We start from the raw sequence: 12,334 nt of genomic DNA on the forward strand, positions 1-12,334 counted from the left end.
AGGATTATATCAATGACATGCAAAAGGCTGGGGGTTTGTACACAACCCGCACTTAAGCAAACAAAATTCTCTACAGTAGAACTTTGGTTGCGAATGTGATCCATGCGGGAGGCACGTTCGCAACCCACAGCACTCGCAACCCGCATTGCTGTGTCTGCGCACACGTGTGACGCGATACGGCACTTTTGCACATGCGAAAAGTGACATTTAGAGTATCTGCGCATGTGTGATTGCCGAAATCTGGAAGTAACCCATTCCGGTGCATCCGGGTTTGGCGTGCCCGTAACCCAAAAACACACAACCCGCAGCATTCGCAACACGAGGTATGACTGTATTTCTGTTTCGGGATACATCACAACATTGACAATGATTCAGCTATGATATGATTGATGCATGCTATTCACTGCTATTTTTAGAATTAAATCTCTGGCACATTTACAGTGTAATCCAATACTGTACAATACTTATCTACTCTTAAGCAAATGACTTTGAATTCAATGTCAATTTGTGCCGCAGTCGGTAGAGCTTCTAATCCAAAAACAAATCTAGCACAATCTAAGCCACTGGGTGGATGATAGGGGCTGCATAAAGCTTTCGGGGAGGTTTATGTTTCTGAGAGTTAAATAATAATCATAAAAAAGCTGAAATCCTATGTTCACTTAACTTGGGCTAAGTCTCAATGCTGTTAGCAGAATTTACTATTGAAAAAAACCTATAGAGGATTTGCCTGGAAGAGTTTCATGTGCCCCTTACCTTGAAGCCAGAATTCACCAGATTCTTGATGAATTCTGAGTTTTCCTCTGTATCACCCAGAATGGAAATATTTCACAAGTATCGTTATTTATTTCCAAAGGGCATCAACTTAATATATGTCTTGCTAGTATCATCCAGTATGTTTCAATATATATCACTAAGATTTTGTGACCATCTAGTGCTGCTCTGAAAATGTGGATACATCTCTTGTGGATATGGGTCAACTATTGCTGAATGCCATCAATATATAACTTATATTAACATTCACGTTTATCCATCTGTTTGTAAAATCTCAAAGGAGAATGAACACAGAGGAGACACCCGATTCATGAGGGAAATTAGTGGCACTCCTATGTCTACTGTAATAGCTTTCTTCCAGGGAAATCACTGATGGATTTGTTGAGATCCAAGAAACACCCAGTTATCTAGTAATGAGGAGCAGCATAATCACTTTGCAAAGCAAGCTGCAGCAGGTTCCCTCTGCGCCTTGCCGCCTTGGGGGGGATTACCCCATGTGCCTGCCCCAGGCAGTGGGACCTTATTCTCTGGCACTGCTGTGAACACAATTTGTTTAAGCTAAATTGTTTATGCTTTGTTTAAGATTGATTAAAACATACAATGTGAAGGGTTTATTTATATATAACAGGAAGCATAAGGGTACTAGTTCTAAACAGGAAATGGAGAGTAGGAATCAGTCTCATATGCAAGCCTGGCTTGTCTATGAAGGATATTAAAAAACAGATGCTTTTTATTCCCATGTTGAATTGGGCTAAGTAGGACCAACTATAGGGTTTTCATTGGTTTCCATTGTCTCTGAAACCAGCAAAAACGGGTGCAAAAATGTGTTCAGGAGTGAAAATATTTGCCACACATACACAGCCTCTTACACAGAAAGGGAGGCTTTTTAAAGATGGCAATGTTGTGGTTCTTGTATTATTTCAGAAAGGGTGAATTTGGTAAGTTCACATTGAAATGAGAATCAAAATGAATTATTCTCTCACTAAAATTGTGGGACTTTTGAGGGCCAGAAATTAATTTATTCAGGTCTTGCATCAACCCTTCAAATTTGGGTTTCATCCACCTCTTTCCTAACTCTAAAAGCCCCAAATCTTAGAAGTCCATTAAGAATTTCCATAAAGTGCCTGTGAATAGTTCAAAGCATGTGTATGTCTGTCTCTCTCTCTCTCTGTGTGTGTGTGTGTGTGTGTGTTCCTTACCCTAACAGAATGGAGGGAACAGACTCTTGAACCCATTGTCAACAAGGAGTTTGGTATTATCCATCAGCTCTTTTTTTAAGTCTTTAGCAATTTCCCTTCCATTTTCAGAACCACCTATTTTTCATTTTTTCAACCATTTACATGCTCTCACATTATTTGACTTCTCAGTTACTTCTCTAATATGTGCAGGTGTCTGTGTATTTTGTTATGAAAGATTATTGTATTATTTCAGAATCACTTAAAAGTTCTTATTCATACTAATTCTGTTCTTTTGTTTTACACTTAACAGTTGACAGACCTTACCCTTTCTGACCACACATATTGTCAACAAATGATGTGCATTTGTTGCTTGCTTGGAATTATACATTGATCCTTCCTGCAGTCAAAAACTCAACAGCAATCTATGCCCCTAAACATCCTGTTTCTTAGCTGCCCAAAGCCAGCTTGAATAGCATCACATATGATAGGCATTTAGAATTCTGGAGTTATATGTTACATACTTGGGAACTATCACAGTGCCTGAAACTCTGGAGTCTATATTGGTAACCTTCCTTTCTTATTTCTGGGAAATTTTGTGACGTGCTGCGAGATTGTTTCTTTCTTTCGTTGCAAAACACAACAATGCTGCATTCAATAACCAATATGAAACCAAAATGTAAAATTCATGTCAAACAAAATTATTTTTTCAAATTCCTTCCTTGATAAACATGGCAGAGGCAAAATACATTAATTAATTACATTAATGACCTGTTTTTGTAAGCATTCATATTGTGAAGCCAATGCAGTCAATGCTCTCCACACTTTTCGACCTGAATTCTAATCAGTTCTGTGAAGCAGCTTGAAAGTTTTCTTTGCTGCATCCTTTACCTCCTTGTTCCTCAAACTGTATATAATGGGGTTGACCAGTGGGGTGAGCAGAGTGTAGAACAGAGAAAAAAGTTTTTTCAAATAACTCAGTGAACTCATATTTGGTAAGACATAGACAATCATCAGCGAACCATAGAAGCAAGCAACCACAGTCAGGTGAGAGGAGCATGTAGAGAATGCCTTTTGTTTACCAGTGGTCGATGGGATTCTTAGAATGTTTTTGATGATGCCAACATAAGATGATATGGTTATTAGAAGAGGTGGCAGAGTGCCTATAGAGGAGATGATGAAGGCTGTCATTTCAACTAAATCAGTCTTATCGCAGGAGAGTCTTATCACAGGGGTTAAATCACAGAAGAAATGATTGATTTTGTTGGGACCACAGAATCTCAGCTGAGATACCAAAAATATTATGATGCTGATACCCAATGAGCCAGTGATCCAAGACCCAGCAATGAGCATGATGCAAATTCTGCCATCCATGAGCATCACATAATGCAGTGGCCTGCAAATTGCTAAGTAACGATCATAAGACATCACTGCTAGAAAGTAACATTCTGTAGCTGCAAGAAACCCAAAGAAATATAGCTGTGCAAAGCATCATGAACAGAAATGGATCTGTCCCCAGACAGAAAACTGACCAGCATCCTTGGCATGATGGTTGAGCTGTAGCAGGTCTCCAGGCAGGACAGGTTTCCCAGGAAGAAATACATGGGTGTGTGAAGATGCTGATCAAGGACTACTAGAATAACAATGAGGATGTTCCCAGCCATGGTCACAAGGTAAATAGGCAGAAACAGTATGGAAAATAAAACCCACAGATCTTCATTATTAAAGTCCAAGAGGATAAACATTATGGTCTCTGTTTGATTTCCATCTCTATCACTGTTTTTCAGTTGCATCTAAATAAATAAGACATTATTAGGAAAGAATTCGACTTGAGCATTTGATTCTGGATTCACTTTAATTCATAGGATTATATCAATGACATGCTAAAGGATGGTAGCTTGTACTCAACCTGCATTTAAGCAAACAAAACTCTCTGTATTGGGTTACATCACAGCACTGACAACAGCGATCCAAATATGATATCATTGACACAAGCTATCCGCTGCTATTTTTATAGTCAAATCTCTGACACACTTACAGCATAATCCAATCCAATACATATCTACTCTTAAGCAAATCACTTTGAATTCAATGTCAATTTGTGCAACAGTCAGTAGAGCTTCTAATCCAAAGACAAATCCAGAACCATCTGAGCCACTAAGTGGATGGGAGGGGCTGCATAAAGATTTTGGGGAAGTATATTCCTTAGTTTCTGAGAACTACAGGTTTTTGGTTTTTTTTTTAAAAAAAACAAAAACACAGAAATCCTATGCTCACTTAACTTGGGGTAAGTCTCACTGCAGTTAGCGAAACATACTATTGAAGAAACTTATAGAGGATTTTGCCTGGAAAAGTTTCATGTGCTCCTTACCTTAAAGCCAGAATTCACCAGATTCCAGATGAATTCTGAGTTTTCCTCTGATTTACCCAAAATTGTAGATCATGGAAATAATTGCACAAGTATCATTATTTCCACAGGCATCAACTTAATGTATGTCCTGCTGGTAACAGTCCTACATCCAGTATGTTTCAATATATATCTGGAAGATTTTGTGGCCATCTAGTGCTGCTTTGAAAATGTGGATTATGGATATGTGGATATGGGTTAGCTACTGCTGAATATCATCAATCTATAGCTTAAGTTAATATTCACATCTATCCATCTGCTTGTAAAATCTCAAAGGAAAATGAACACAGAGGAGACACCTGACTCATGAGGGAAATTATTAGTGTTTCTAATGTCAAAGCTTTTTCCTGGCAAATCACTGATGGATTTGTTGAGATCAAAGAAACTCCCAGTTCTCTAGTAATGAGGATAACATAAAAACATAAAAAAATTGTTTTGTGAATAGCAGGCTCCCTCTTCACCTTGTCCCCTTGGGTGGGGGGGGGCACCCTGTGCACCTGCCCCAGGCAGTGGTACCTTACACTCCACCACTGCTGTGAACACAACTTCTTTAAGCTAAATTTGTTTGAGCTCATTTTCCCCCCATCAAATTTGTTTAAGCTTTGTTTAAGATTGATTAAAACATACAATATGAAGGGGTTTTTTTATAACAGGAAGCATAAGTGTATTGGTTCAAGACAGGAAATGGGGAGTAGCGGTCAGTCACATATGCAAGTCTGGTCTGTCTAAGAAGGATGATAAAAAATAGAAAAATGATTTTTTATTTCCATGTTGAATTGGGCTAAGCAGAGAGTCCTGCCTGAAATTCTGGAGAGCTGCCATCAGTCAGTACTGGCAACACAGTGGAACAATGGGCTGACAACATATGATTCAGATTCCTCTTTTCTTTTTAGATAGTTTTATGATGCAATGCGAGGTTTCTCTTGTTGTAAATCACAACCACAAGGATAAACTACAAGAATAAACCAAAGGATTAATTCTATAATCCTTTCTCTTGATGCTGGACTCAATACCAATATGAAGCTAAGCTATATAATTCATACAAGGTCGAACTCCTGCTTTGATAAAGAGGTAAGGGGCAAAATATGCTAATTAATCAGAATCTGTCCCAGTAAAACATTGACATCATAAAGCCAATAGTGGCAACGGTCTACTCCACATTTTTACCAGAAATTTAGTGAGCTCTCTGAAGCAGCTTGAAAGTTTTCTTTGCTGCATCTTTTACTTCTTTGTTCCTCAGACTGTACACAAGGGGATTGACCAGAGGGGTGAGCATAGTGTACAACAAAGATAATAGTTTCTTCAGGTCCATTAAGGAACTCATGTTTGGTAAGACATAGACTATCATCAGCGAACCATAGAAGCAAGCAACCACAGTCAGGTGAGAGGAACATGTAGAGAATGCCTTTTGTTTACCAATGGTGGATGGGATTCTTAAAATGCTTTTGATAATGCACACATAAGATGACACAGTTATTAGAAGAGGAGGTAGTGTGGCTAAAGAGGAGACAATGAAGGCTGTCTGTTCAACCAAATCTGTCTCATTGCAGGAAAGTCTTACCATGGGGGTGAAATCACAGAAAAAATGATTGATTTTGTTGGGCCCACAGAATCTTAGCTGAGATACCAAATATATTAGGACACTAATACCCAATGATCCACTGACCCATGATCCAACAATAAGCATGATGCAAATTCTTCCATTCATGAGCATTACATAATGCAGTGGCTTGCAAATTGCTAAATACCGATCATATGACATCACTGCTAGGAAGTAACATTCTGTTCCTGCAAGACACCCAAAGAAATACAGCTGTGCAAAGCATCCATGAACAGAAATGGTTCTGTCTCCAGTCAGAAAACTGACCAGCATCCTCGGCATGATGGCTGAGCTATAGCAAGTCTCCAGGCAGGAGAGATTTCCTAGGAAGAAATACATGGGTGTGTGGAGGTGCTGATTATTCACCACTAATAGAATAATGAGGATGTTTCCAGCCATGGTCACAAGGTAGATAGGTAGAAACAACACAGAAAATAAAACCTGCAGATCTTCATTATTAAAGTCCAAGAGGATGAATGTTATGGGCTCTGTTTGATTTCCATCTTCCTCATTGTTCTTCATTGACATCTGGGGGGCGGGGGAACAGACAATATTGAGAAAAACATTGACATGTATATATGACCAGGGGGTTTTGTCAACCAGAAGTCACTGGAACTCAGTTCCGGCCCCATTGCCATTATAAGCAGGTGGGAGACATTCATGGTGGGCCCCATTGCCATTATAAGACAGCAAGGGAGACATTCATGGTGAGTTCCGGCACCTCTTTTTCTAGAACAAATAGCAATGTATATAGCAGAGGTTCACATTAAGTGAAACACAAATTGAATTACAATGGTAATGACTAGGGCTGTGTAAAGGATTGGACTGAGATTTAAATTCTGAGCTAAATATGACCTATTTGGAGAGCTCCAAGCTTCAGCTGAGTTGGGTTGGGGAAACTGTGGATCCTTTTGTCCTGGGCTGTCAGGGAGTGGAGTTTCAGGCAGGAAAGAGAGACTGTCATGAGGTAGAAAAAGGAGAAAGAGAAAAAAAACCCATTTGGCAGCTACATTTTTGACAGAGAATGTATCTGTGTGAAGTATCTTCCTGCTTGGCCTCTCCTTCCTGCCCTCTAAAGTGGCATAGCACAGGATCAAACTCTCTCTGTTATGAGCTCTTAACCAGGAAATTTTAACCTCGCACAGTGCTGATCACTAGGTTTTTTGTGAGAGGCTTGCCTTGCTTGTAGGGAAGCTGCTTGTGAAGGAACAGCACCATACATGATTGGCTCCTCCTGCTTAATAGCTAGGAAGTGGGAGAATCTGATCCTTCACAGTGCTGGTGCTTTCATTCCCGACTGCATTTTTAAGCTGTATGTTGACTCTTTGTTAAATGCAGCAGGGGTAAGTAGTTTCCAAGTTGACCCAAGGCAAATTGGCTCTATCTGGGAGCCAAAGATTGCAGCTGATTGGACATATTTAGGTTCATGGTGAAAGAGTTGCCTGGGCTTCTTAAATTAAAACCTGAACTGCAGGGTGTGAGAATTCGGGCAGGAAGGAGAGGCAAGCATGAGAAAGGAGGAGGAGGAAGCATAAAATGGAGGGACCTACTGGGCAGCTGCATCTTCAAGGGACAAGGTATGGGTGCAGGTGGATGCCTTTGTTTCCCAACCTCTAACTTGTCCTGCCAGGCCTCTACATTTTGCTGACCCTTGAAGCAGCACTGCACAGAATTGGATCTTCCCATTTAACAACTCTCAACCAGGAAATCTGGAAGCTGTTCAGTACTGGTTGCTTTTCTTTTATGAGCAGTTTCCCTTCCATACAGGGAATCTGCTCACAAAGGAGCAGAATTAGATTCCCTTGCTTAAAAACGGGTAAGTGGGGGGATCTGATCCTGCACAGTTCTGGTACACCCTTTCCCAACCATATATTTAAACTCTATGTGTCTTGTATGTTAAAATATGATATAATATTAAAATAATATATAATATTAAAATATTTTAGCTATGCCTCCCAGGGGCCAAATATTAGAGCCCAGGTATTTGTTTGCTTTCATTTCTCAGAGCTATTTTGAAGGGAGAGAAGCTGAAATCCTATATTGGCTTAACTGAGAGTAAGCACCAGTGAAATTAGTTGAATTTACTACTGATTAGACACATTATAGGATTGCGCTTAAATAGTTGACTGTGCTCCTTACCTTAAAGCCAGAACAAACCAGATTCTTGAAGAATTATGGGTTTTCCTCTCTGCATCACACCAAAATGTGTCTCACAGAAAAATTGCACAAGCATCATTTCTGCACGACCAACACATGTCAGATCTTGAATGTAAGTCTTGTTAGCAACTGTTCTGCATCTAGTAGTTTCAAGTATAAATCTGGAGGATTTCCCTGAAGTCTTGAAAATCTGATGCTGCACTGAAAATTTTGATGGATTTCTTCTTGATATTTGTCAGCTCTTGCAAGATGCAACCATTCCATAGTTTATGTAAGCATCCAAACCTATTAATCTGCTTGCAAAATCTCAATGGGAAATCGACACAGAAAAGTCAATGCCTAAATCATAAGGGAAATTAGTGGTTCTCCTAACACTATATCCATAACTTCCTTCCTGGCAAATCCCTGATGGATTTGTTTAACTCAAGGGAACCCTGTGATATCTAAAGCTCAAGGACAGTTTAGAAATCCATAAATATGCATACTACCAAAAAAAAATAAAATCTGTTAGAACTCATAATTTATAAAAACCTTTCTGGGTTATCCAAAGCCGAGATTCTGTATTCTGACTAAGTGATATCTGCCCATTTCATTCTCCATAATATAAATTGGAATACTGGTTTTTATGAAATGAATGATCCTTCTAGGCTAGCATAGTGAGACTTCCAGGGCTGCACCATGTTCATACAGGACCACTATTCAGCATGCCAATTAGAAATTTCATTCTCTCTCCATTAGGACTAGTTTATGTCTAGTAGTGTTGATTTTTCTTTGTAGTCTTATTGATTTTATTTCCATGCTTTTTACTTGATTACTAGTTAGTTTGGTCTTTGCCATGGCAAAAAGAAAGCCGCCAAATTGGAGGATAGATGAAATACTACATTATAAAGTCACATGGCCATTGGCTGGCTAAATATGAACATACAACTTTGTTCCATTTGAATCTTTGTGTCAGGGACTGGCTGGATGAGGAAGAGCTAGTAAGTGAGTTGGGAGATCAGAAAGTGAGAGAAACTCAGTGACCCATATGGCAGACAAATGGAACAGTTATCAAGAAGTGGCTCAGCACAAAACAGTGCAGAGGCAGAGTAGGAGGGACAGTTTTGTTTCACATTACTCCTGCTTGATTCTTAAAGAAAGCTGATTGCCATCCTTGGCATGATGGTTGAGCTGTAGCAAGTCTCCAGCCAGGATATGATTCCTAAGAAGAAATGCATGGGTGTGTGAAAATACTGATCAAGAATTACTAGAATAATAATAAAGATGTTTCCAGCCATGGTTGCAAGTTAGATATGTAGAAACAATATAGAAAACAAAACCCAAATATCTTCATTATTCAAGTATAAGGATGAAAGTTATGGGCTTTGATTGATTTCGCTTTCTCATTGCTTTCCAGTTGCATCTAAATAAATCATACAGAATCTAGGAGAAAAAATAGACTTGAATATATGATGTTGAAGTCACTTTGGAAGGTAATATCAAGGACATATCAAATGATTGTGGTTTGCATATGACCCATTTTAAAAATACATACAAAAATATGCTTTGATACTTTTAGCACTACTTTTTCCTGTCAGGGAAAAAGATGGGAGATGATGGATAGATGATAGATAGATAGATAGATGATAGATAGATAGATAGATAGATAGATGATAGATAGATAGATAGATAGATAGATAGATAGATAGATAGATAAGAATAGCTCTCCACCACAAGAATGGGTTTCAAAGCTTTACTGGACACAGCCTTATAATATTTACAAAGAAACATAACAAAATACAAAGTAACACATAGCTCTTTAACAGCAAGCAATGTGGTCCCATCTTCTTTTAAGTCCTTCATACAGTTCCAAAAACTTTCCTTTTTCTAGTGCCAGATAGATCCTAAGCAACTTGCTTCCATCAGCATCAGAGTTTGCCACTTGTGCCTAATGCAAACTTTTCTTGTAAAATGTTTTCAAACACAATGCCTACAAAAATGCATTTTATGCGTATTAAATTACACCTTAAACCATTTTTACAATGAAGACAATATAGTAGCATACTAAAAACTGAGAGGAAATAGAAACAACTCAGACTTGGATTGGTTACAGATCAACCAATTGAACGATCTTCTGAGAATTCAAGTCAACAGCCACTTTACTAATCCAAGCAACAGTATTGAATCAGGGTGATGCAGGGAGGGGATTGGAATCCACAATGTCCAAACAGCAGTTGCACCAGTGCTTATTTCTGGTATTCTCTGATATCAATGAATACAGGAACAAAACCCAAATTGGCACAATGCTTTTCTAAGAATATCCTTTACATCTTTGTTCCTTAGGCTGTATATGAAGGGATTTGCCATTGGAGTTAGAATTGTGTACAAGAAGGAGAAAACCTTATTTAGATCTTTGAATTTACCACTTGTTGGTAAGATGTAGACAAAGGTTAAAGATCCATAGAAAACCGAAACAACAGTGAGATGAGAAGAGCAAGTAGAAAAGGCCTTTTGCCTCCCAGTCACAGATGGGATTTTTAGGATTGTACTGATGATAAAAATGTAAGATGTTACAGTTATGAGAAATGTGGGTAGAATTCCGATGGATGATGTTATGAATGCTGCAGTTTCAATAACCCGGGTATCACTGCAAGACAGTCTTACTACAGGTGTAAAATCACAAAAGAAATGGTCAATTTGATATTGACTGCAGAAAGTGAGCTGGGTCAACAAAGATGTTAAGATGGTTATAAGCAGCGACCCAATTAACCAGGATACTGAAACCAGCAGGATGCATGTTCTGTTGTCCATAAGTGTGACATAATGCAATGGTCTACATATGGCTAGGTAGCGATCATATGACATCACTGCCAAGAGGTAACATTCAGTAGCTCCCAAGGTGGAAAATATATGCATCTGTAGGATGCAGCCCACAAAAGAAATGGTTTTGTCCCCTGTAAGAAAACTGTTCAGCATTCTTGGTAAGATAGTCGAGGTGTAGCATATCTCCACGAAGGACAAATTTGACAGAAAGAAATACATGGGAGTGTGAAGGTGCTGCTCAGCCATGACAAGTACAACTATGAGGAGATTACCAGACAGAGTCACAATATAGATGGCTAGAAATAACAAAAAGAGGAGTATATTCAAGTTCTCAACATTCCTAAATCCCAGGAGAATGATTTCGGTGATACCTGTTCCGTTTTGCCATTCTGAGTTTTTCAAATGCTGCATCTATAGATAGGAAGTAATATACTGAGTAACTGAAAAAATAGGTTTCCACCCACCCCCACCCCCACACAAGAATTAAGCAACCATCACTCAACACACATACACCATTGTGCCATATACACATCTTTTTTAGCAGGGCCATTTTAAATCAGCACTTGCATTGGTTTTGCTGCATCTCTTGACAAGTTGCTATGTAATATGTTTGTTCACTTCTTATGGGCTGCAGAAAATCTGCAGAAAATTCTTGACTCTGAAGATGGGCACTTTCAAACTGCCATTATTTGGGGGGTAGGATTCAATCACTGACTGGCAAATTCAGGGTGCAAAAGTAAAAAAGAAAGAAATGGCTTGTGCTGTTGTGCAACATATCTGGCTCCCCACAAATCCACAATAAGGGGAACTGCTCTTAAATGTGTGGAATAACAATTGCAACATTGTGTAACTTCCCTGATGCTGTCTATCCTCTCTGCAAACTTTGTGCAAAGCAATCAAGATGACTCTTGGTTCTAAGTCATCTAGAAGCAACTTAAGACATGTGGAAACAGGTGTGCACTTCATAGGAAATATAGATAAGTTGGATGGGTGTAAGGTGTAAAACAGGCATAGGCAAACTCCGGCCCTCCAGATGTTTTGGAACTACAATTCCCATCACCCCTGACCACTGGTCTTGTTAGCTCGGGATGATGGAAATTGTAGTTCCAAAACATATGGGGGGGCAGAGTTTGCCTATGCGTGGTGTAAAAGAAAAAGGAGGTGTGTGCATTGTAAGGAAGATTCATGATAGAAGTTTTGAGCCAATGTTAGTCTAAATGTTTTGGCTGCTGATTATTATCCCCTCCTTTTTTTAAAAAAAAAATAATCATAGCCTCAGTTCCTTTAAACTAGAAATCTAACCTGCAGTGTGTTGAAAAGAGCAGGTAGATAGTAGCTTTTGCCATGGATGGGATTTTCAGGTCTGTGCTGCTGTCGAAAATAAAAGGTATCACAGTTTCAAGAAAAATAGACAGAATTCCT

At 38.9% G+C, this 12,334-nt stretch overlaps 2 pseudogenes across 2 annotated transcripts; both read right to left on the minus strand.

Moving 5' to 3' along the window:
- Nucleotides 1-2,786: 2,786 nt before the first annotated feature.
- LOC310691660 (olfactory receptor 11L1-like) lies at nt 2,787-11,227 on the minus strand (annotated as a pseudogene). The gene is made up of 2 exons: nt 11,198-11,227; nt 2,787-3,616 (listed from the first exon to the last, which is right to left on the minus strand). The product of its transcript is annotated as an olfactory receptor 11L1-like (transcript).
- On the minus strand, nt 5,528-6,525 carry LOC310691025 (olfactory receptor 6F1-like; annotated as a pseudogene). Its single transcript has one exon. The product of its transcript is annotated as an olfactory receptor 6F1-like (transcript).
- Nucleotides 11,228-12,334: the final 1,107 nt, after the last annotated feature.

This window comes from Podarcis liolepis, assembly GCF_965112155.1.
Source record: "Podarcis liolepis genome assembly, chromosome: 13".
In the NCBI taxonomy this organism is placed as follows: domain Eukaryota; kingdom Metazoa; phylum Chordata; class Lepidosauria; order Squamata; family Lacertidae; genus Podarcis; species Podarcis liolepis.